This window comes from Podarcis melisellensis (genome assembly GCF_964234715.1).
Source record: "Podarcis melisellensis genome assembly, chromosome: 9".
In the NCBI taxonomy this organism is placed as follows: Eukaryota; Metazoa; Chordata; class Lepidosauria; order Squamata; family Lacertidae; genus Podarcis; species Podarcis melisellensis.
The window spans coordinates 62,202,955-62,226,115 of NC_138541.1; the positions used below are offsets into that span (position 1 = coordinate 62,202,955).

Consider the following 23,161-nt stretch of genomic DNA (forward strand, 5'->3'; position numbering starts at 1 on the left):
CCTGGTACAAATGATTAATGTCAAGACAATTCCACTGTAACCTCAACTTTTGGAGTGGGGTTTTCAGATCCCATAACAGGAATATAGTAAGCTGTCTTATGCTATTGGTCCAGTGGTCTATCTAGTTTAGCATTGTCTCCATTGATTGGCAATGACCCTCCAGGATTTCAGGCCGGGGGGCATCCATTTGGAGACCTTCTGTGAGCAGAGTAAATGGTCTAACACCCAGCAGTGGTCATTGCCGAACCTACGGGTGTCAGTAAGTCACCAGCGGCCATAGGTTTCCTTCTGTTGAATCAAGGTGAGCTGAATTCAATTTCAAATGAACGTGTTCATGAATGGGTTGTACATTTTCAGAATGGCATTTCTGAGGTGGAAACCTGCATAGTTCACTCACAATGTTTCCATCATACATCAAGTACACAAATGAAAAAAGTTCCGAAGATTATGACCTCTGCTGCTGTATTGACTCTGTAATGGAAAACCGTTGAAGGATGACTGGATTATTCCGTGTACTTCCCACGAAATGACCCTAAATTGACCTGAAATTCCGTCAAATTGAATCTGCCCCCTGCCCCCCAATGCTTTGGCTGGAATCCACAGTTCCTTAGTTTGAATGCAGTGCCATTAAAATAGAAGGGAGTGTGCTAGAAAATATACTTTGGATTGTAGTGTCACAATATTTGACCATTCATTGTTTAATTTATGACTGGAAGCCAACAATGCAGACAGGTCTAACAATGTGAAATTTTGCATGCCCCATTGCTTAGTTGAGAAACTGTTGCACTGTGGCATATCGTGGGTACCTGCGGTGTTATACAGCAACTTATAAAATGCTCACAGCAGTCAAAGCATTCCCAAGTATATTGGAAAGATTGGCTTATTCAACTAGATTCGTTTATGAAAGCTGCAGATGGGGAGCAAAATAGCCTCTAGGAATGAAAAGGCACAATATTTGCTCAGAGGGACTTCCAAGTCAGCGGCTAGTCTGTCCCACACACAACTTGATTTTATTAACAGGAATACAATAGGTTTTAAAATGGGCCTGCTCTATTGATGCAAGTCACTTTAACCAGGGGGCTTACATCACTGGAACATAAGAACATAAGAAAAGCTAAAGGTCTACCTAGTCTCGCTCCTGTTTCACAGTAGCCGACCAGATGCCCATGGGAAGTCCACAAATGGGATAGGAGAGCAACAGCACTCTCCACACTTGTGATTCCCAGCAACTAGTATTTGTGGTTCGAGGACCCGATCCCCGCATAGTGGAATGAAAACACACGGACACGTGATATAAGGTTAATGGGCAAGAAAAGGCCACAACTTTATTGATTACAGCAAGTGAAAAGGTATTGGCTTAGGCATTGGATTACGTCAGCTGACTCCACCCACTCGGAGAGGGGTGAGTCTAAAACAGGGGGGTTTATTCACCAGTAGGTGGAGCCTGTTGATGCTAATCCAACTATAAGATCTCCCCTGATGGCGCCACAGCAATTTAGGCTGCCGTACACGCCCCCTCGGAGGCACCTGGTTGGGTGCCTGTCAGTGGGCGTGGGTGCCAGCCAGGTGAGTGGGAAGCAGGGGGCTAACGCCCCCTGCTTGAGGCGGAGACCGGCTCCCGCCCACAACCACTCCCCTCTTTTGCAGGAGGAGAGTCTTTATAGGCAACAGAGGTAGACTCCACTACTACAGCCTATTCCTCTGGTATTGCCACCTTGGTCAAGCAGCTGTCTCCCAACCCACAAAAGAAAGGAAGAGTTCTCTAATCCTTAAGGCCTCTATGTCCTCCGCCCTCCTTTTGCCTGGTTTGTCTGGATCCTAATTCTGGCCAAAGGATGTGAAACCATTTAGGTGCATGTTCCTTCTCAGAGAGACAGTGGGTGACAGAGGCCAAGTCATCTCCCTCATACCCTCCAACATTTTTGTCCCCAAAATTGAGATGTCAGGACGGTCGTACCTTCCAGTCTGGTGGAAGTGCCAGAGCTCTGGGATGATCCTGCAAACTCATGCCAGAGTGAGTGCCTTTTGGTCTGGTGTTTTGGCACAGGGACTCGCAGCAGAGCACTGGACTAAAAGAATGGGGCATTCCAGGATCCAAACAGAAGCCAGGATTGACTTCTGTGATTTAGGATGTCCCACTTAAAACAGTACACTGGGAGGGTGTGATCTCTGTGTCTTTGTTCTTGGGGGGCTGTACTTATTTCTGGATCTGTCTGGCATACAAGAGAGCACAGCTGAGTGTTCTGTATCCTGCAAGGATTAGAGTTCAGGCTATGGCTGCACTTTCGTATTGCCTTCTCCTGTTTCCCCACCCCAACTCAGCCTGTTAGGAATCCCTTTGGAATGGATCGGCCAAGCCACTCACCAACATTCCCTGCTTCATCTGCAACAGTCACCTCGACTTCTGGAACTGCTGGTTGAAGCAGAGGAGGCACTGAGGAACTCTGGCAGTGAAACCCCATTGTACAAATCTACAAAATGCTGATTATGTTACAGAAAACCATGGGGATGCTGCTTTAACTTCTCCAGTTCACATTCATAGCAACCCTCTGCAAGCAACCCAAGAGCAAATGGAGGCAGCATTTGGGCTCATACTTGGGCTAGCATACCAGAGACACAATGATAACCAGCATGGTCAATGGACAATAGCCATCCCGTCAGGATACAGCAGAGAGAAAGACTGGAATCAGGGCCCACTTCCTAAGTTCTGCTAAAAGATTAGCTACATTTGTTTCCTTCTTTCCCTTATCTACCTACACTTTAGCTGTTCATTATGTGAACTGCAATGTTCATATACAATGATAAGAACTGGCTTCTGAGTCTGCTTGTTTTCCTCTTCCCTCCTTATACCTTGTTCCTTTTGTGTCATGCCTTTTAGCCTGTAAGCCTGCAGACAGTGACTGTATTATTTTTATTGCTCACTTGTTAGCCACTCTAGGAAACTTTTCAGTTGAAGAGCATGGGGAAAAAATGATTTAAATTAATAATAAATAATATTCGGATCACATCTAGCCAGTCATTCGTGTAACCACAACAATGTGAAAACACTTATAGTGTTTTCATTATAAGTGAAAGGGGCTGCTTTTCTGTATTTTGCAACCGTGGTGGGCATGCTTGAGAGAAGTCCACACAAGCTATGAAACTTAGGTAAACCTCAGAGCCTAGCTAAATGTGACTACCCTGACAAGAACAAACTATTGAATTGTTCATTTCTTCACAATCGGTTGATATTAAACTAAGGTCCAAACTGACTCACAGTGGTGACAGCATTAGATTTGTAATGGATACTAAAATGGATTTACTTAAGCAACTCTTGGAGTAGTGAGACCCTGTGAATGTTTGAAACTATATCAGACTCTGCTTAGTTTTTGCAAATGTGCCAGAGGTTTTATTGCACTGCTTTGTGTTTGAAGCAGAGGAAATGCAATACAAGTCCAGTATCTGTTTGACACAATCCGGTAAGTCCCAGATGCTTATAGAGCAGTGGATCTTTTTATCCAGATGTGTAGACATTTTCCTAAACTTTAACATACATACATAACATAGTGTCTGAACTGCAGCCCAAAGGAGGCCTCGGGAGTGGCTGGGTGTAGGGATGCAAGAAAAGGATGTCAGAAACATCAGAGGGATCAGTTCTAGTGCTTTATTAAAGAAAGGTGTGGACTTACAGCAAATCAGCCTGCCTTTACAGACGCAAGATGTACACCACAGCAAGGCAATGGCCCAACCAAACATTCATGCATTCTTAATACACAAAGTAGCATACATCACTTTTGCCAGGACTTCCCATCACTTCACCTGACCAGATGAGGGCATATGTGGTAGATACCCAAGTTTTCATATAGTTCCCATTTCTGGGCTCAGCACCCAAAGCTCACTGATAAGGATAACACCAATGCAAGCCAAGTAGCTTTTCTCAAAGCAAGTGAATATAAACATATATGAGCTCATGGTTACAAGCTCAGTTGGTACAGCATGAGACTCTTACTCTCATTGTTGTGTGTTGAAGCCCCACATTGGGCAAAGGATTCATGCATTGCAGATGATTGGACTAGTTGATCCCCGTGGTCCCCTCCAAGCTCATGATTCTATGACTCTACCAATGAATTGTGGGGTTATCTTGACTACTAATATGGCATTTGCAGAACTTCCAGAACAGTTTACATTTGGTTCAGTATAGATATATAGAGATAGATAGAGATAGAGATAGAGATAGATAGAGATAGAGATAGAGATAGAGATAGAGATAGAGATAGAGATAGAGATAGATAGAGATAGAGATAGAGATAGAGATAGAGATAGAGATAGAGATAGAGATAGATAGAGATAGAGATAGAGATAGAGATAGAGATAGAGATAGAGATAGAGATAGAGATAGATAGAGATGATAGAGATAGAGATAGATATAGAGATGATATAGATATAGATATGGTCTTTTCCCCAGGGGGAACTCTCATGAACTCAGTTTTTGCATCTCTCAGGTGGGTGCCATTGCCATTCTAAGAGAATGAGAGAAGTGTTCATGGTGAGTTCCTGCACCTCTTTTTCTAGAAAAATAGCACTGGATATAGATATATAGCTTTTCCTATTTGCACTTGCAAAGTGATGTGCATTACTTTCCATAATTTGTAATTAAATAGCTTTCCTTGTGCAGGAACACTTGTTCAGCCTCCAGTATGCTTTAGAAACCTCCATAATTAGCATCTGATACCTGCAGTTTCTACATTTTGGTCCAGCAGAAGTCCAATGAGGAGGGAACCAGCGTCGCATGTTGACGCTTATGATTCAAACCCCAGAACAGTACAGAATTCCCTGACTATATTGAAGTAAAGTACTCTGTGTGGCTGGCAATTTGCTCATGACACAATTCATCTGACAGAATAGTTCCATTCTAGCCTCATGCAGAGACCAGAGACGACTTGTTTTGTCACATGTGACAGAAGTCAGTCTTCCTTGCAGAAGTGACGAGTGAAGCTGTTCAAAGGGATGACAGGACAGGTGCAGAAATGTCGCTTACATGTCTTCATATGACTGTCTACTCAGTGCTGCTGAAGCTCAGAGTCTTCCATGATGGGAATGGCTAACAGTTCCATCTCTCTGAGACATATTGGACACCATCCCACATAATGCATGCAGTCCAAGACATAGAACAGTGATAGAATTAATCTCCTTCAACATTTAGTGGAAACTGGATAGGCTTAGGAAGAAGCTCTTTTGGTGGAAATAGCCCAACGTATTCCCAAGAAAGTCTGGTGCTGGAGTCAGGAGAGATCGAGGGGATGGGACCTTATGTACCAGAAATCTCTCCACTCATTCCTGTCTTTCTGGCAAAGAGCACCTCAATGCATCCACCCAAATGGTAGCCAATTGAACCTCCCAGGACAGGGCATTTCAGGGCCTGGGACTGTTCCATCACAAGATCTGCTGTATCTTGTGCAGTCAGTGCTGCTGTCACAGGACAGCAACAGTCTCAATTCTCTCAGTAACGTTATTTACTGTGCTGACGTCAGGGACTGGCTAGATGAGCAGTGGATGTAACCTGACCATGAACCCCCCAGGGAAAGCACAGAGGTAAAGAATTTGGATCTTGGATCTTGGTGGTGAGAAACCAGCCACACCCGAGAGGAAAGGACGAGCTGGGAAATACTGAAGGCTGGTAGCTTAGAAGATGATGAAGAAGAGGAAACAGGCAGGTGCCCCAGCACAGGGGAGAAACAAGAATCAGACTTGGCTGCTCTATCACAGAGCCACTCTGACAGCTTCTCTACTGACAGCCTGCAAGCCCCCCCTCCAATGAGATGTTTATTGCATGTTACCAAGCAGAGAGCCAGGCAGACACAGAGAGGGTCCCTTGCAGCTTTCAGTAGACAGCAGGAGGGGCCCGACACGGAGGGCTATGGAGTGAAGAGAGAGCTACAAGTCAGTCAAGACAACTGCTTCATCAAGACAGGAGCAATGTTGATAAGTCTCTGTGTGTTCTTTGTTCTGCTTTCCTTAATAAAGAAACTAACTGTAAGTTAGCCAAGTGTTCTCCTTGTTGGCTCCCTGACATCCAGCCAGGGAGCTAGTGAAGCAAAGAGCCTTTTTTCGTCTTCTCTCCCCTCTCAACTTCTGCCCAGACTGGCACAAACTGGTGGTCCTGTTCCACCAAGCCCTGCCACTGCCAACCGGGGATTATGACTGCACCCTAAATTCTCTAGCAAATAGGTCAAGCATTATTACCTACAAAGCTTTTTCTCCTTTGAGTTAAACAAGAGAGTCCTACTCCGTTACAAAACCGTTACAAAAACCTGTGCTACTTCAGATGTTGTTGGTCTCCTGCCCCCATCACCCTTGACCATTGGCAATACCACTGAGGCTGGTGGGTAGGAGTCCAATAACACCAGATAGGACAAGAAAATGTTGCTGGTGATCCTAGTTTTGAAGTCCTTTAGAGTACTATCTAAGCACCTTGACTAAAAGAAATGGGAAATGTAAAAGAAGGGAAAATTCCAGCTCCATCTAAACTGCAGTGAAAAATGATATATCTGCTTATTGGCCATAATGTATTTCTCTAAGGGACCATATGTCCCTTCCTACTGCCCAGTGGGCTTCACCTCATCACATGTTTTGTTCATTGTATGAGGGGTGAAATGTCAACGGCTGACCCTGAGGCAATTGGTGGCCCTGAGACGATAATGTTTGTAACAACATTCACTGAGTAATGATTAGGACCATGAACCCACAGACCCAAACAGAGACTTTAACCTGTCACTGATCATTACTTTATTTCTCTATGTTCATAACACAGACAAGGGGACTGGAGTGTGATTTATCTAAAATTATGAGGATCATTGTTTTCAACCCATTGCTACTTTCCTATTTTAAGGGGCATAATCTTGGTCACCCAACTTAGTAATAAGCAAATAGTATTTGGTGAACAATGCATTTCCTGTAATGAAATTGATGATTATGGTTCTCTCAAACTGCAAAAACGGCACATATCTCTCATTGTGTCCTCTGCTTCATGCTAATGCTAGGTTTGAATAAATGGTCAAAGGGAGAGAGAAAAACCCAGAGCAAAAAGCATTAGATTATTCTGGTCCTGCTTTCTCAACTGCACAATGATTTGAACTCAAGCAATAAAGTTAAATGGAAAAGGCACTATGCTAGGTTTTCAATTACAGCGGAGGCAGGGAGCCCCAATTATCCCTTTCATTACTGAAATATTCTTCAAAGCAGCTCTGGCAAAATACCTGCTGCTGCTAATACTGCGATTCCTCCTGCTGATGCTGTTGTGGCTGCCATTCCTAAATTGCAATGCCCTTGAAACAGAGGAGGTCAAAGGTCACAAAATGAAATGGAAATGTGAGAAATGGAGGCACATAGTTGCTTTAAAAAAGAAGAAATTTCAGGTAGTTCATTCTGAAGAGACAAAAGGAAGCACTTCACATAATAGTTTAAAAATAGTAAACTTGGACAACATGTGGCAATGGGCACAATCTTAGCTGGCTTTTAAAACCACTTACCGGTAAATAGATTGGCATGGACGGTGGGTCTGTTGGTGGATAAATCATGTCCTCCCTCAAAGAGGCATGTGTTGCAGTGAGATCTATGAGACTGACCTCTTGGTTGTGGGTGGGGTCTTTTGGATAGCCACAACACTCGATTGGAGGTCCCTCAATGATGGGTTCGATCTGGCCAATGGGTTGCAGTGCAAATGGATATACCCATGCACGTGACCCGGAGCTTCCTCTTTCGGTGTGTGCATCAGAACACCCGCCCACCTCTCCCTATATTTAGGGTATTTTGCGATTGACCTTGCTATGCTGTCGTGTGTCGTCTGTCATTGGGACAGGGGCACGGCAGGAATTTTCCCACTTGGCTGATTGGCTGGGGCCATTTGGGTTTTGCCTGCCATGTAGCAAATCGTCACAACTTGTAAGGTTGCGGATAGGCACTGGTTCGTGGTGATAGGGATGGGAGAACGGTCTTGCCATCCTTATGTGAAGGGTATTCTGTTAAAGGAATCCAGGGACTCAACTTGGTTTGGTCAACCCCCAAAAGGGGTTTATGCCCATGCCTGAGTCCAGGGGAGCATCTGGGGAGTGAACAGAGTCTGCTCCCAGGCTTTTCACCTTCTTCAGGTGTTCGCCCTTGGCTGACCTACGATAGAGCTCTGGGTCAGCGCTACCTGCAAGGGTGTAGGGAGCTAGTCGAACCTGAGCCTATGCAACCACTCACTTTCCTGTAATCAATAAAGTTGTGGTCTAAATTCTGCCAAAAACCAAAACTAAAAGTTGAGTCAAATGTGTCTTTATTTAAGGAGGGAGGTCTTGGGATCTGAACACACAACAGCTGTGAAAAGCCAAATGGAGTCTCCATGTGTACAGGCTACACACCAACAACTAGGGATGGCTATCAAAGAACACCCTGTATGTGAGCATTCCATTAGGCATGACTGACTGCTTTTGGAGGCAGAATCCCAAACTATATATACCTTGGCACGATCATTTTCCTCCTCCCATCATCCACCCAGAGCTACAATTTCTAGAATACTTACAATCAATGCCTCATCATTGTAGCTCTGTGAGGGCAGAAGGGGCCTCCTAACATCTCTCAGCACTTATAACAAACCACCATACTACGCCACTGCCCCGTTTTTACTGGGACAACCCTGGAGTTACAGAAGCTACCACAGCTTCTGCTTCTACCCTGGGATGACCCGGAATTTCAGCCAAGGGGGACTGAAAGAGTGCAGAACCAACAGATATGCATCTTTTCATTCCACACCTTTATTTGCTAGCTGACCACCGCTGCCACCCAAACACATGAGGGGGGGCACAGCTTCCTGAAGCACAGTACCCCTATGCACAGTAGCGGGCACACACATACACGAGCCAATAGCTATATTTGATGCTCTCCTTTTTAAAATGTAACTTCCAAATGGCTAACTAGTGTGCAAGGCATTGAATTTTTTTTTTTAACGCACTCGGAATCTAATTGTCTCAGTTGTTTCACTTGTAATGCTAATCAGTTACCTTTGAAACATGCTTTTTGTTTCAACCTGCAATTTGTTGTGCTGAGCTTTGGCACTCCTGCTGTTTTCATTTTTGTAATTGGGTCTCTTTCTAATGTTTTAATTATGCTTTGTAAGCTGCCTCACCCCGAAAGGTGACATTTCTTTGGTCACGATCCTATGGACCCTGGAAGGATATACCTGGGGCTGTGAGATTCTGCAGGCTTCCCTCTCCATAGGCAGAGAGGAAGGTCCATAGATGAAGAAGGAGGTCTACCCCCACAGACTTCCTCAGCAGATGTTCCATATCTGTGCAGGAGGAAAAGGGGTTGTGAGTGTGTTTTTGGGGTGTTTCCTCCAACAGAACTCTGACAAGGGCCTAGTCCCCCTATTCTTCTTGCATTAAAATTTATTTGTGATACAACAATTAGCATGTATGCTGTGGGCACTCTTGACTACTTGGAAAACTGCCCAGCTTGATGATTAAAGGGACCCCTGACCATTAGGTCCAGTCGTGGCCGACTCTGGGGTTGCAGCGCTCATCTTGCTTTATTGGCCAAGGGAGTCGGCGTACAGCTTCTGGGTCATGTGGCCAGCATGACTAAGCCACTTCTGGCAAACCAGAGCAGCACACGGAAATGCCATTTACCTTCCCGCCGGAGCGGTACCTATTTATCTACTTGCACTTTGACATGCTTTCGAACTGCTAGGTTGGCAGGAGCAGGGACTGAGCAACTGGAGCTCACCCCGTCACGGGGATTCGAACCACCGACCTTCTGATTAGCAAGTCCTCGGCTCTGTGGGTTAACCCACAGTGCCACCTGCATCCCCCTATTCTTCTTGCATTAAAATTTATTTGTTATACAACAATTAGCATGTATGCTGTGGACACTCTTGACTACTTGGAAAACTGCCTGGCTTGATGATTAGTGACTTATTATGTATGTATTCATAGAATCATAAATTGTAGAGTTGGAAGGGATCCTGAGAGTCATCTAGTCAAACCCTATGCAATAAAGGAATCTCAGCTAAAGCATCCATGACTTCTGCTTAAAAACCTCCATGGGAGTCTACCACCTCCCAAGGGATTCCAGTCCGCTGTTGAACAGCTCTTACTGTTAGAAAGTTATTCTTAATGTTGAGTCGGAATTTCCTTCGTCGTAACTTGAATCCATTGGTTCAGGTCCTACCCTCTGGAGCAGGGGAAAACAAGCTTGCTCCATCCTCTGTGTGATAGCCCTCAAAATATTTGAAGATGGCTATCATATCTCCTCCCCATCTCCTCTTTTCCAGGCTCCCTCAACCATTCCTCATAAGGCTCGGTTTCCAGACCCTACATCGTCTTGGCTGTCCTCCCCTCCATACATTTCAACTTGTCAATATCCTCCTTATATTGGGGCATCCAGAACTGGACACTGTACTCCAGGTGTGGTCCTCTGATATTTGTGTGCACCTCCCATATCCCTGTCAAGCCCTCCTTCCCTTGCTTGCTCCAGGAACTATTCTGGAAGATGTCCTTCTGACCATGCTCTATATAGTATCCTATGGCAGTCCCTTCATATGTAAGCACTCTGGTTGTTGTTCTTTATAACTCTGCATTTATTGGTATTGGGTTCTTCCAGATTACCTGTTTAGTCAATATTCATCCTGATTTTCTTGCACAACTATTATGCAGAAGTTAAATGGTATGTAGGCCTTACGGATCATTCATTCTGATTTGTTTGCAGGGTGTGATCTTGATTTGCTAGCTGAGTACTTATAAGTCTCCCTGTTAATGATTCAGTCATCCCAAAAGTTCCAGCGCTTTTCACTTTTCTAACTACAAAATCCCAGGTTTTCCTTTAAAAGGAGTGTATCTGTTGTGCTATGGTGATAGAACACTTGAATTGCATGATCCTTAATTTCTGCTATGTGTTTGAATCCCTTCTACAAAACAGCAACTGTCTAGAGGCAGCTAATAATCTGTTTTGGAGCACCTCTTAAGTCCCCCCGATGACCAAGGCATATTGTCCCTAACTCTACGAAGGCCTCCTGTATTTCTTACTGCTGAAATTGGCTTGTTTCGTGACATTCAAGAGGCAAGAGTCTACGTCACATTCCTCACAGCACGGTAGTTTATGGCTGCATCCTGTAAATTACTGTGCAAATCCATGCACATAAAACGCTGTAAAATATTATACATTATGAATGAGGAACCAGAAATTCAATTAAAAACATTGCTCCATAAAATACAACAATATCAAATCTGGCAGAGGGAAATACACTTAAAAATTTAACACAGAAGAGTTATGGCTTTGAGATAGGTTTTATTTGTTCAGATAAAAATCAGTCTTATAAATAAAAAGGAATACATGTGGGGCACATTACTCAGAAATATTATAAATCATGAATAAAATTAACATTTGATGACTTGAAATGCATATTGGCAGCATTCTTTCATCTCCTATCTGTTTTGGAGTAATCACAGGACACCTCAGGGACCATTTTTGCCACTTTTCAGTTCATAAGGATTACGTTTTAGGCAATACCAGGTGATGAAGTGTGTGCCAGAATTATTGTAGGGTATATGTCAGTAAGTAATATTATAGTCACTGACTTGTAATTCTGCCAGGTAGTCTCTGAAGTGATTAATCATGTCTTCTTATTTTAGTTAGTGACTAATTTACATTGTCAGAGATTTACAGCCCACTGTTTGGCACGTGAGAAGGTGATCCTGAACTGTATGCTGAGTTACTTTATAGCAAAATAAAAACCTTTCTAGAACTCACACCAGACACCGAACTCACACCGGATGTACAAGGACACAATAGCCTACCTTAGGGAAAGCACAAATTCCATCTGGTTTCAGACGGTGCATAGCTCAGCCACAAAGTCAATGCCAAGACTGAGTTTGGGAACAATATGAATGAATATAGGTACATTTCTCTCACTGCTGGGTCAGCACAATGTGACCCTGACATACTTGGCCTGGAGAGTTCCTAGGGCAAATGGCCTAGCTTAACACACACTCTCTCTCTCTCTCTCAGATGCACACACTTAAAATGCTGCCCTGGATCCAAGCAGCTCTCCTTCTAGCAATGCTTGAAGAAGCTTCTTTATTAGATCTGTGGCAAACCAGCTGACATATAAGTATCATATTAAGGATTTAGACATTGGTAAAAGGTTAAGCAAATCTCCATGCTTTGGACATTTTTTAATTTGCATCTTTAATGAGCTGTGACATCTTCTGGATAGCTTTTTCCATCTTTTTATGTTTTCCTACAAAGGCCTTGCTTTTACTTTAGGACCACTAGCAATTCTTTTGAATGTGTAGAAAATATTAAAAGGTATAATTCGGGGGGGGGGGCGGGGAGTTCCTCCTATCAGCCAATAGCCAGATAGTGTGTTACTCATAGTATCTGGCTGGAGTTCCCTTATAATAGAAAGCATTGCCACTTGTTTACTAAATGTGCCACTAAATTTTCCCCAAAGCACAGTGTTGAGGTAAATTTGAATGGTCCTGTTCAAGAGAAATGTCTGAAGAATTGCACGGGAGTGAGGAAGGGTTTTGATATAGTCATTTCACATTTCTTGGGAGTTACGCAAACACACTATCTTGCACCCATAATAAAAATGGCTTAATAAGCCAAGATACAGTATGAATAAGTCTTTGGCCTGTATATGAAGCCCCTTCATCCCTTCTTTTGTGGTGTAAGCTTATTTAAAAAGCAGTATCTAATTAACTGTAGTTTCCCATTTCATTCAAACTAGGTTACCAGTTTCCGAACAATCCAACATAATCCAAACTCCATCTCTGGTTTAATATCCTGATTTGGTCTGAAGCTGGAAACCACAGTTTCCCAGTTTGGACAAAGGAAGAAACTGTGTTTAGTTGCAGATTGCCTGGTTGGTTTGGTTCTGAATTCTGAATTCTGAACAGCCATACAAACAACAAAACCATACGTATAAAACCATACAAGATGATTACCTAAAGCAGAAAACTTTTAATCCAGCTGGAAAAGCTTATTGAGAAACTTTTTAAAATTCAAATGTTTCTAGAAAATGCAGATTGTGGGCACCTGTTGTTTATAAACAGGGATTCTGTGCCACAGAAAAACAGCCAGTCACACTTAAAGATCTGCTCTGGGTTACTGTGGCTCAATAATCATGATTACTAGGATGCAAAAATTAATTGAAGAAACAATAAATATTGCTGTAAATACAGAGTAACATGTAGTTTTCCCCTCAACCTTGGGATAGCTTGGTGCTGTCTTTTCTGACATACCTTCCTCTCATTCAAAAAACAGGTTCATGGTTGCATGCAGTACCTGGAAGACAAAATACAAAAGGAAAGTGAAGGAAGACAGCACCAAAAATGTCCAAGGAATTGAAAAAACTGGTGCCAGGTATCTCAACTGCTGAAAACATTATAAATGATGGAAAATGGAGACACATTCTGCTACAACTCAGAGGACTCCGTTTTTTGAAATAGACCATTGTCATTGAGAAAGAGGTGTTTTTTCCCCAAAAAACACCTTGGGCCGCTGTGCTTCTGCAAAACCCCCCAGGCTCACTCTATGTCATCTCCACTTAAAAGGATCAAGATAGCAGGTGATATGGGTGACCTTTACCTCAGACTGCAGAGAGCTACTGGCAGTCAGAGTAGACTAGATGGACAAATAGCCTGGCCTTGTGTAACACAGTGTTCCTTCCTCTGCTACTAAATTCTGCATCCATCACCGGTTTGAAGTTCACCTCTTTTATTGCTTTCATGAGGACAAAATGGGACAACTCCAAGGTCCTAGCAATGGAGAGGAATAAATATTTTTTTAAAGGCATAGAACTGGGCTGTTAGCTTGCTAGCTTGTTATCTGAGCCAGAATAATGAACACATAAAAAGGCCCAAAACGGAAATTAAATTTACACCCTTCCTGATGAATTTGCCACTCTGCTTTTGTTTTCCACTCCATGTTTATATATTTTAACTGACTTGTGTTGGAATAACACTAGCAGCCCCGTCTCTCTGACATTACTGCACTCCTAAATTCACAGATACATCCAATCTACTAGGATTTAGCAACTGCCTTTCCTACACGCATAGAGAAGCCATGTGCAACTCCAAAATGAAAAAGTGAGCCCGAATGAAAACCGTTCCCTCATTAGCAGTGAAGAATGTCTGTGTAGCAACATAAAACAGAAAATGGAGCACGGTACCACTTTCCCCTTCTTCTTTTAAATAAAAACAAGTGTAGCTCGTGTGATAAATATTCCCTATTTGTTTAAACCATTCCTTCTCTGTTGATTCGATTTGTACAGAACATTGGAACCGGTGGTTATATTTGTTATTCCATTGCCTTCGGGAACGGGTAGGTGTTTTGACCTTAAAACATGATGAAATTGCTCAGCCTTACCTTCTACGGCCTCCTGGGAGTCCAGTGTTGCAACACCATGAAATGAAGCTGCCAGAAATTCAGATTTATGAAAGCAAACAGGGCAGAGAGTAGTAACACTGCAGATCAGCAGATCTTTGGCTCTTTAAACTGGTTTCGGTTGGCATTGCACCCCACCTAAAGGAGGTAGCGGCAAAGCTTAGGAATGATACTGGTTTGGAAAGACAACTTGGCTAGTCCTCTGCAGTGGATGACATTGCACACCCAGGGCAGCAGGGGCAGCAGACCAATGGGCAGGTGATTCAGATAGGGCTTAAACTCTTACTGGTACCATGGGAAACTCAGCGGATTTAACAGGCATGAGTGGGGCATGGAAGCCCTGTAAATGTTCCCCCCACCCACCCATGGCACTGTCATTCTGCTTCCTTCCACCACCAGCTGAAGAACTTAGGGTGGGGGGAGGTGAGACCAGATGCCACCTATCAAAGTTGCCAGGGGACTCACCAATCCATGCTGCCACATTCCATGGCTTTGCTGCCTATTTTACTTTGGCAGCACAGCAAAATAATTTGCTTCTACACAGGCATACAGGACAGGAAAGTGTCTAGGCCTTCGGGGTTAGAACCAATAACTCTGAGATCTTCATGTTGTCACCTCATGTGGTGAGCCACCAGGAATTTAAGTCAGGACAGCTGCTTGTGCTGAGATATATCTTTCAGTTCTAGGGTAACACACAGGCAGCCCAGGGTTTCTGACCTTAACAGGAAATATGAAAGCGGGAGCCTTGCCTTCCTCCATGAAGCTCCATTTCTTTCCCCTGTCCACTCTACTTCTTTCCCCTGTTCCACCCTACTCTCCCTCCTGTTCAGAATTAGAATCCAAACCTGTTTATTTTCTTTTAGTACTCCCGCCCCACACACAAGCAGGGTTTTCTATACTGTACTAATACAGTCATACCTCGGGTTACAGACGCTTCAGGTTGCGCATTTTCATGTTGCGCACCGGGCTGAACCTGGAAGTACCAGAACGGGTTACTTCCGGATTTTGGCGCTTGCGCATGCACAGAAGCACTAAATCACACTTTGCACATGAGCAGAAGCTCCAAATCGCAACCCGCACGTGCGCAGACATGGCACTGCGGGTTGCAAATGCTTTGGTTTGCGAACATGCCTCCTGCACACGGATCATGTTTGCAACCCGAGCGTCCACTGTACCTCCTGTGTGGTTCATGCCATTTTGGTTTCATGAGGTCTAGAGTGCAATACAATCATACCTTGGAAGTTGAATGGAATCCATTCTGGAAGTCCAGTCGACTTCCAAAACGTTCAAAAATCAAATTGCAGCTTCTGTTTGGCTGCAGTAAACTGCTGCAGCCCATCAGAAGCCACTGAAGCCCTGGCAGACATTTGTTTTCCAAAAGAATGTTAAAAAACTGAAACAATCGCTTCCGGGTTTGCGGCATTCAGGAGCCAAAATGTCCGAGTTCCAAGGCGTTCAGGATCCAAGGTACGACTGTGTGTGTGTGTGTGTGTGTGTGTGTGTGTGTAATCCTGTCCTTCCTGCAATAACAACCATTGCTGTACTTACCTTCCTGATGAATGAATTCAGATTGCTCAATTCTCTTGCTACAGTCAATTCCAGGTGATGCCTTTAAGTGGTAGCTAATCTATATGAGATGCTTTTAAAACAATTATGGCTATGCAATGATAAGTCATTTGAAGTCTATAGAACACTTAGCAACTAATAAGAATATGCTAGTCCTGCTCTCTTCAAGGCACTTGCAGACATTAACAGTCACATAACTCAGCATGTGCCCTCATTTCAAGGACTTAATGTTGTTAATAGAAAGTCTCTTTAAAGATCCGATCCCAACCAGAAAATTAAATAAGCAGCACTAAGAAATGATGGACTCTGGCTTCCTAGATAAATTTATTTGAAGTATTTAATTGTTTTGGTGTTAAAAATCAACCCCAATAATGTCCAAGGCTCAGAACTGAGCTCCTGCCCCTTAAATTGTACTGCTCGTAATAAAACGATAGCAATGTTTTTAACATTCCTCTTCTTAGTTGCTTGAGGCACACAACAAATCACAGTAAAACACACCCAGCACTTCTGGTACTTAAAATAACAATTGTATTGGTATATCAAATGCAGAAGGAAGGAAGGAAGGAAGGAAGGAAGGAAGGAAGGAAGGAAGGAAGGAAGGACAAATAAAATCACCTCAACATGAGTTGGGTTCATTAGAGTGGTCTATCTGAGTGCTCAAAACTCATCAAAAAGGTACCTTTCATCATATGTGGTGGACTTGTAAGGTAATAAAAGCTTTCTGGGGGATGATATATTATAATGAAATGGAAAAAAAATGCTTAAAATAACTTTTGTTAAGAAATCAGAAGCCTTTTTATTAGGAATTAGAGGTACCGACATACCAAAGGAGCAGAAAAAGATTCTTTATGTATGGAACAATGACCGCCCAGATGTTATTAGCCCAGAATTGGAAAGAAGACAAAGTGCCTATCAGAGAAGAATGGCAAACCAAGCTGAAGGATTATGCTGAGATGGCAAAGCTGACTGTAAACATAGAAACCAAGAGTATAAAAACCTTATGAAAGATTGGGAAAAATTTATAAGTTATTTAGGAGACCACTGTAAGCAGATGGAAACAATAGCAGGGTTTTGACTCACTTGTAGTGGACAATATGGTTTGATATAAAAATTGGAGTATGGATGAAGATGCAGTTGTAGACGTTTAGGATGAGACTCAGATAATCTCCTTATACAGATAGGTTTTTACTAGCTTGTGTTTATTTATACTTTGTATTTGCCAACAAAGGTCCATATAGTTAAAGCTATGGTTTTCCCAGTAGTGATGTATGGAAGTGAGAGCTGGACCATAAAGAAGGCTGATTGCTGAAGAATTGATGCTTTTGAAATATGGTGCTGGAGGAGACTCTTGAGAGTCTCATGGACTGCAAGAAGATCAAACCTATCCATTCTGAAGGAAATCAGCCCTGAGTGCTCACTGGAAGGACAGATCCTGAAGCTGAGGCTCCAATACTTTGGCCACCTCATGAGAAGAGAAGACTCCCTGGAAAAGACCCTGATGTGGAGGGCACAAGGAGAAGGGGACAACAGAGGACGAGATGGTTGGACAGTGTTCTCGAAGCTACCAGCATGAGTTTGTCCAAACTGTTGGAGGCAGTAGAAGACAGGAGTGCCTGGCGTGCTCTGGTCCATGGGGTCCCAAAGAGTTGGACACGACTAAACAACTAAACAACAATTTGTAAAACCAACAAAGATGATTTCATAAAAAAAGACTTATCAGAAGGCAAGGCTGAACAGTCAGAAGAATGCTTGAAGTGCTCTGATTCCCTTAACCACTAGCTAAACCAGTCATCACCAACCTAGTGGTGCCCTCCAGATATTTTGGACTACAATTGTCCATGCTGCCTGGGGCTAATGGGAGCTGTAGTTGAAAACATCTGAAAGACACCAGGTTGCTGAGATAACCTTCCTCCAGCTTAAAGGAGGGAAAAACTCATCCTGGGGACCAGGACCAGGAAGCAGTTGGCTGTAGTTCTAAGATGGACGAGGCCTTCTTTCTCGATTGTTTGGAAAGTGAAGATGCTGGTAGCATAGCATCTTTTTTTTATGGCAGAGTGTGCCATATTACACCAAGGGTCACGGAGTATCTAATTCAATGTCCATGATCCCCACTGGCAGAAAGAAAACCACATGTGGCAACGCTGTGCCAAAATCTACCTTTTCTATTTCACCAAAACGTGAAAGAAATTCTCATGTGTCCAGAGACAGAGGCAGCAAATCTGAAGCCTCTTTCACAGAGGAAGCAAACTTTTGAGAAATCAGATGACAGCCCCAACTTGTGACTGTTACTTTTCCGATCACTTTTCATTTCATTTTTAGCAGAGGTCACATTTATAACTCCTCTCTTCAATTTATCACAGAATGAGTGGTTTGGCTGGACATAAAGATCCCCAAGGCTTTGTAAAGAGATAACCTCAGCCTCTTGGTACCTTGCAGTTATGAATTTCTACATCGTATAGAATAATTTCCACAGTTGCTAGCTTTTCCTCAATCATGTGGTGATAGAAAAATGTACCCTTTCTGCCGCTTGTACCTGGGGATTAGGTTAATATACCTCACTTGACCTCTAACACGGTGCACAGCAGTAGAATGGTCTAGCCAACAGGAGGGATAGGGCAACATTTTGATTATCCATTTCTCCTAGGCTTCTGATTAGTGAAACATACAGGAAAAAATGCCTTCTTTGGCTGAAAAGAAGTTTTGTAAATAAAAATTAGGGGTGCATAGATTATTCTCTGATTTCAATATTGTTTTCAAAATGTCTGATGCTGCCAAATGAAGCAAGAGGGGGACACTGGCAAAAATAAATAAATGCTTTGATACTTTTTAAAGCCTTTTTGCTTCCCTGACTGCCACTACTTCTCAGGGTTGTATTCCTTCTTCATGCCTTCTTTGCCTTCAGTTGACTACCTTAGCACTCCCCAACATAGTGGAGATGTTGTGGACTCCTTCTCCCATCAGCCCAGCCAGTATGGCTGATGTACAGGTATTATGGGAGTTGAAGTCCAAAACATTTGGAGAGTATTAGGTTTAGGAAGATTGGCCTACACCGCTGTTTAATCTAATGGGATGTGGTTTTGCTTATGGGTTTTCAGTATATCGGCTGGGCTGGATGAGCCGGAAGAAATATCAACAACCTCAGATATGCAGATGACACAACATTGATGGCAGAAAGTGAGGAGGAATTAAAGAAACTTTTAATGAGGGTGAAAGAGGAGAGCGCAAAATATGGTTTGAAGCGCAACATCAAAAAAACAAAGATCATGGCCACTGGTCCCATCACCTCCTGGCAAATAGAAGGGGAAGAAATGGAGGCAGTGAGAGATTTTGCTTTCTTGGGCTCCATGATGGTGGCAGCAGCCGTAAAATTAAAAGACGCCTGCTTCTTGGGAGAAAAGCAATGACAAACCTAGACAGCATCTTAAAAAACAGAGACATCACCTTGCCAACAAAGGTCCGTATAGTTAAAGCTAAGGTTTTCCCAGTAGTGATGTACGGAAGTGAGAGCTGGACCATAAAGAAGGCTGATCGCCAAAGAATTGATGCTTTTGAATTATGGTGCTGGAGGAGACTCCTGAGAGTCCCATGGACTGCAAGAAGATCAAACCTCTCCATTCTTAAGGAAATCAGCCCTGAGTGCTCACTGGAGCTGTGACTCCAATACTTTGGCCACCTCATGAGAAGAGAAGACTTCCTGGAAAAGACCCTGATGTTGGAGAAGGGGACGACAGAGGACAAGATGGTTGGATAGTGTTCTCGAAGCTACCAGCATGAGTTTGACTAAACTGCGGGAGGCAGTGGAAGACAGAAGTGCCTGGTGTGCTCTGGTCCAGGGGGTCACGAAGAGTCGGACATGACTAAACGACTAAACAACAACAACATTTCAGTATATCATAGCATAAGTTACCATTTCGATCTGAGGGACGGAGTGTGGGGTGGGTGGGATAAATAGACTTCTTTCTTTTATTTGAATGGACAGAGATTGATTTGCCAGACTAAACTAGCATGGAATAAATAGCCCTGTGTGTACAGCAGAGGCATGAAATGAAAATCATATTAAAATACATGCAAAAGGGAGGGAACGATAAGGGAAGAGGGGACTAGCTATGAGAGACACAGAAAGGAGTCTGCTTGTAGAGAAATGCTGATGGAGTCATCTTGTGTTAGAAGATTACTAGAAGGAGACAGGAGAATTCTGTTTGGCTCCCTTGATAAGGCTTTTTTGCACAAGAGGTGCAAGAATAATACATTTACCCAGTGCTTTTCTTCTGGGGGAAAAGGTGCCAATACTGTGTATCCTTGATTACCCTCAGAAAAAAATACACTGCATTTACCATTTATGCACAGTGTAGTGTATGGGGGGGGTGAAAGAAGGGGGGACAGTATACAATGAAATGGATAGTGTATATGTTATATGCAGGGCTTTTTTTCAGCCAGAGCTCACCAGAATTCAGTACCGGCACCTCTCAGGTGGGTGTCATTGCCATTCTAAGAAAAAAAGGGATACGTTCATGCTGAGTAGCAGCACCTCTTTTTCTGGAGAAATAGAACTTATAATTTATATATATTAGAAGGGTGATGTCTGAAACAGTGCAGACACTGAAAATCTTCAGTCACAAGTTCCCAGTATTTAACAATATAGATCTGATTTAAGAAGCACCCACCATTAACTCCATTTGTCCACACACGAAAAATACAAAGCTATGCATATGTTCACTCCAATTATGTTTCTAAGAATTTAGCTTATAAAACAAATTGAAACAAGTAGATAGAAACATATGTCTACAAGCATAAAGGTGGCATATTATTATTATTATTATTATTAGTAGTAGTAGTAGTAGTAGTATGAGGTAGACCACCCACAGGACAGAAAACATGCAAGCCTGACAGCTGGTCATACAATGTACCAGAAGAAGGCTGACAAAGCAGCTAACAAACCTGTTATGAGGTACTTTTTAAACTATTATACCTGTTGAATTCTCAGATAGACATTCCACTTCTTAGTATTCCATTTAGCAATAGGTTAAGAACTTTACGCATTCCCAATCCTAATAGCTGGGTAAATCTATTCCATAAACGATTTAATTAATTTTACCTAATTTCTAATCCTTTCGCCTTTTTGGTTTAAACTGTTGATGATTCTGAATGGGATGGAAATATTTGTACTTTCAGTTACCTGAAGTCTGGCGCAAGGAATACAGTCAGTTATAAGCTCCCAATTATAAACTGAGCAGGTAGCACGGTTCTGCCAAATCCACCGCTCTCAGAAGCCGATAAGCAATAACAGCTGAGGTACTGTGCTAACAATATTTTGAATAATCCAGAATAATGATTCTCTTGCTTCGGTACTCAGCATGACTACCTTAGAATAGACTTCACAGCCTTATGCTCAGAAGACCACTGGGTTTTTATGGAATAGCTCTCAAAAAAGTACACAGAAAAGTTAATTAATTAACTAACATGTTTCTATCCTACCCTTCTGGTACAAAAGTACAAACCAATAGAGCTCCTGTTCTGGAAAGGAAGTGAAAATGATTCCTTTCAGACTTTGGTGTGACACATATGCACACATGCACACTGCCTCCACCCCCCCCCCCCAGAATGCTAAAAAACCAGGATGAGTGGGGGGGACGGACCAACAACTCACAATTATTTTCTATCTAATAAAAACCTGCCTGTTCCAAATGTTCTGAAACTACATAGAAAGAGGATTAAATGCTTTAGAAAGTCATGGAAAATGAGGAGAAATTGGTTCTGCTACCAAGTGGGACCGGGTTGCACTCAGGCCACCAGGCCCCACCCCTGCCTCAGCATGGTGAGGGGAAGCATCCTGTGTCATGCTGAGGGTGTCCCAACCACGCCATTTGCCAGGCGACCAATCAGGGCGCTGTGGGGACATGGCAAGGGCCAATTAAACCATGGCACGACTCTGGAAGCTCCTCTTCCAGCCTCGCACCACGGATCTGCAGCTTCAGTGATCTCCTTCCTCGCCTCCCTTCCATGTGGCACTAGCCCCTTTCCTGTTGAAGAACAAGGGGGGATTGCTAGGGCCATGCAACGACTCCAGAGGGAAGCCAGGGGGGCTCAAGTTGATCCACATTGGCAAGGCTCCCCCTACTGGTGGTTTACCCTTCCAGACTTCCTGTAAGGCGGGCAGGAGTCTGTTGATGCCATGCCTAAGGCAATACCGCTCACATTCTGTAACCAATAAAGCTGCGGCCTAAATTTTGCCCATTAATATTAACCTAAAATCTGTGTCCTTGTGTCTTTATTCTCCTGGGGGTGGCTAGGAGGTCTTAAAACACAAACAAACTGGAAGGAATTCAGATGAGACTGAAGAAGGAGATTGGTTGCCCACTTCTGCCCCAGGACAATGTCACTGTTCCCTCTTCACTTTGCTAGAGGACTCTGACTACAGTATATTATTATTATTATTATTATTATTATTATTATTATTATTATTATTATTATTATTACAATTTATATACCACCCTTTGTCAAAAGATCCCAGGGTGCTGTACAACATTTAAAACACAATACAGAACATCAGTGATAAAAACATAATTAAAAAAAATACTGACAAAGTGCCAAGTAATAAAAGAGTCATTATAATAATAGTCCCCTCTCTCCCACTTTCACAGGCCATAGATTACATAGGCTGGTGCCTAAAGACATGTAGTGATGATACCAGGTGACTCTCTCTTGGGAAAACATTCCACAATGGCAGAGCCATCACAGAAAAGGCCCGTTCTCTTGTTGCAGAGTCCTAGAATCGTTCTTCCTCACATCTCTGGAATGGTGAGAGGGCATTGCTGAAATGGTTTCCTTGTCACTGTGGAGTCCTGGCTCCACCAAAACGTTCCACATGGGAACCATGAAGTTTCACTCACCCTTCTTCCAAATATTGGATGCATCTCAAATTCTCTTCCCATCTCAGGTTTTTTATCTATCTCTATGTTAAGATACCTTTTTTTTTTAAAAAAAAAAAAAAACCCTCACTGGTCTCTCTTAGCCTAAGCTTCACTTTCAATTTCTTTCCATAAGCTTTCCTCCTTTTCCTTGGGGCCCTGCTTTTCTGCCTGTTCCACATCTCCATTAACATTAACAACCCTGCTGCTTATGGGACCAAACTCTCCGATACTGCAGTATCTGCAGAATGGTGCCTGCTGTTCTGATGGTTGGGAAGCTG

The 23,161-nt window shown here is 43.0% G+C and overlaps 1 long non-coding RNA gene across 1 annotated transcript; it reads right to left on the reverse strand.

Annotated features, from left to right (window-relative positions):
- Nucleotides 1-13,163: 13,163 nt before the first annotated feature.
- On the reverse strand, nucleotides 13,164-21,343 carry LOC309377426. The gene is made up of 3 exons (XR_014171558.1): nucleotides 21,149-21,343; nucleotides 14,389-14,544; nucleotides 13,164-13,305 (listed from the first exon to the last, which is right to left on the reverse strand). It is a non-coding gene; the product is annotated as an uncharacterized lncRNA (long non-coding RNA).
- Between the last annotated feature and the right edge of the window lie 1,818 nt (nucleotides 21,344-23,161).